Source organism: Pseudophryne corroboree, chromosome 2, assembly GCF_028390025.1.
Source record: "Pseudophryne corroboree isolate aPseCor3 chromosome 2, aPseCor3.hap2, whole genome shotgun sequence".
In the NCBI taxonomy this organism is placed as follows: Eukaryota; Metazoa; Chordata; class Amphibia; order Anura; family Myobatrachidae; genus Pseudophryne; species Pseudophryne corroboree.
In genome coordinates, this window is record NC_086445.1 from 579,778,597 (window position 1) to 579,781,672 (window position 3,076).

At 43.8% G+C, this 3,076-nt stretch overlaps 1 pseudogene; it reads left to right on the top strand.

Moving 5' to 3' along the window:
• The first annotated feature begins 742 nt into the window (after positions 1–742).
• LOC135052402 (5S ribosomal RNA) lies at positions 743–862 on the top strand (annotated as a pseudogene).
• The last annotated feature ends 2,214 nt before the right edge of the window (positions 863–3,076 follow it).

Here is a 3,076-nt window from a genome sequence, read left to right on the forward strand (position 1 = left end):
GCAGTAAGAGCATTAGAACTTAAGACACAATGATTTGAACATAATATGAAGTTCTTAGTGGGAGTGGGAGAACCCCCAAAGATCTTAGTTATTAAAGGTGGGAAGACGCCATTATCTCAAAGGATGGGTAGCGAGATGTATATACACATAGTTAATAGAGCATTCCTCCAGAATTTCTCCCGGCATCTCCAAAGTTATAGACACCCGGTCTTCTAGGGAGGTCTCCCATCCTTATACTGGCCGGGCCCAGCCTTGCTTAGCTTCCAAGATCAGACGGTATTGGGCGTCCTCAAGGCGGTATGGTTGCAATGGTAACGTGGAGATCCTAGGCATAAGCTCAGAGTTATCCGTGTATACAGAAAACACTATCCTGGCCTGGATGTTAGGGTCTGAGGAGTGTGACAGAATTACAAAAGGGGTGCTTTTGAAAAAGGGGGGGGGGGATTTTTCTAGGCGAGAATCAACATATCAAGAGCGAAATACATATACGAGTAGGGGGAACAAGAGGGAAAGGAGGGATCATAAGAGTGAGACTTTCGATGTCGATTGCTTCAAGTCCTCTGTTCTGTCCTTTTGAAAGGATTACAGCACCTGATCTCCCCTAGAGGTCTCCCAGCCAGGTACTGGTCAGGCCCAAGCCCTTTTTGTATACTAGCCCCCTTCCCCCCCCCCCCTCCCCACTTCACCCCCCCCCTATAATTTCTACCTCTGTCCTGCCAAAAGATCCCTGTCTCCTGAATTATTTTACAGCCATACCACACTGGACATGCCCAACTCCGGCCGATCTTGGAAGCGAAGCAGTGTTTGGGCCTGACCAGTACATGGCTGGGAGACCTCCAGGGGAGATCAGGTGCTGTAATCCTTTCAAAAGGACAGAACAGAGGACTTGAAGCAATCGACATCGAAAGTCTCACTCTTATGATCCCTCCTTTCCCTCTTGCTCCCCCTACTCGTATATGTATTTCGCTCTTGATATGTTGATTCTCGCCTAGAAAAATCCCCCCCCCCTTTTTCAAAAGCACCCCTTTTGTAATTCTGTCACACTCCTCAGACCCTAACATCCAGGCCTGGATAGTGTTTTCTGTATACACGGATAACTCTGAGCTTATGCCTAGGATCCCCACGTTACCATTACAACCATACCGCCTTGAGGACGCCCAATACCGTCTGATCTTGGAAGCTAAGCAAGGCTGGGCCCGGCCAGTATAAGGATGGGAGACCTCCCTAGAAGACCGGGTGTCTATAACTTTGGAGATGCCGGGAGAAATTCTGGAGGAATGCTCTATTAACTATGTGTATATACATCTCGCTACCCGTCCTTTGATATAATGGCGTCTTCCCACCTTTAATAACGAAGTTCTTTGGGGGTTCTCCCACTCCCACTAAGAACTTCATATTATGTTCAAATCATTGTGTCTTAAGTTCTAATGCTCTTACTGCTTCTTCTTTTTATCCTATAAATATCTTTTTATACTAAAATTATACTAGCCCAAACCTATGCATTTTTTCCTATATGCGGTTATGGCAATTGTGCCTCTCATACAAGTTCTCCACCATGTCAGTATAAATATCAACACTAAGAAAAGACATGCAATATACCTACTTTTGCGATATATATTTTATTATCACTGTTTTCTGGTACACATTAAAATTGTACCAACATAAAACTCTGACCCCATTTTCTCTTTTATATATATGTATGACTGACTATGGAGATGTACGAAGTGCTGGATAAAGGACAATATTCCAGATGAAAAATCGAACTCTGGGAATCTCTTTATTTGTATCTGACTCCAAAAACATGGCTGCCGCAATTGCAAGGACATTGAGGAACAGCCGTGATAAGGGAATGGCCTCCGGAGGATGGTGTTCCCCTACGCACACAGGAAACCTATCCGCCGCATCAAGGATCCCCAGCGGAGGTGTCCCGGCATACGGAGCCGGCGCATGCGCATTTTGCGAAACAGGACGCCGGATGTGGGGCGGATATGAGGTCACACGGGGCCCGGACAGGAAGTCCACGGCTCCGTGTTATTCTCACATTTTAAACATGTTGTACTACATTTTTATATCACATTCTCAATACCCAACATATGGTTTTACATGAGTGCATTTATCTATGACACTTTTGTTCCCTTTTTGCTTCTCTTGATCATTTTAATCATTTTAACTAATTAACCACAGGAAGTGATGTAAGCACCACTTCCCTTACATGATGAGTATAAATAGAGGATCTGTCTCTAGTCCCTAACTACCCCTTGATGAAGTCCAGGCTGGACGAAACGCGTTGGGTGCTACTTTAATCCAAACCTCAACTACTAAGTTAAGATATTTCACTCCTTTTTGAACTTTTTGACTCTTTTTTATCCTATATGTTTTTATGTCCCATATACCACTCTTTTATGCCAATTGTAATCTTTTAAGCATTTTTTTACCCCTCTGTGCATCCTATTGTTTTTATTGTATCAACTTCCATTTTTTTTTTACTAGTTTTTGTTTTAGTGCACCACAGTATAAATAAAGTGTAAATTTTTAGGTAATTGCCTATTCTCTGCATTTAATTGACACCAGCGGTCGCCTTTACTACCTCATCCTCTGTTCACATGTGCTCACCATAGGCACCTATACCAGTGCCTAATTCTATTTGAGGTAATAGGCTGACGCCCCAAATTTAGAGGGGAGTGTCCAATAGGCAGATATCTTTTAATTATTTCACTGTGGGGGTTCCATTACTAGTGTTGACATTTTGAATACTGCATCTGTGGCGCTGATAGCTTCCCTGGTACACATGTATATATACCAGTACAGGAAGACACTGCGGCACTCGGAATCTTTAACTTGGAAAACGTGTATTCAAATTAGCACTCCAAACCAATGTTTCGGGGCTGGCACGCCTCTTTGTCAAGGTGAACATCTCTGTTCACCTTGACAAAGGGGCGTGCCAGCCCCGAAACGTTGGTTTGGAGTGCTAATTTGAATACACGTTTTCCAAGTTAAAGACTCCGAGTGCCGCAGTGTCTTCCTGTACTGGTAATACTTCTTTTTACTGGGGGCACCGGAGCTACCTATTCCCATG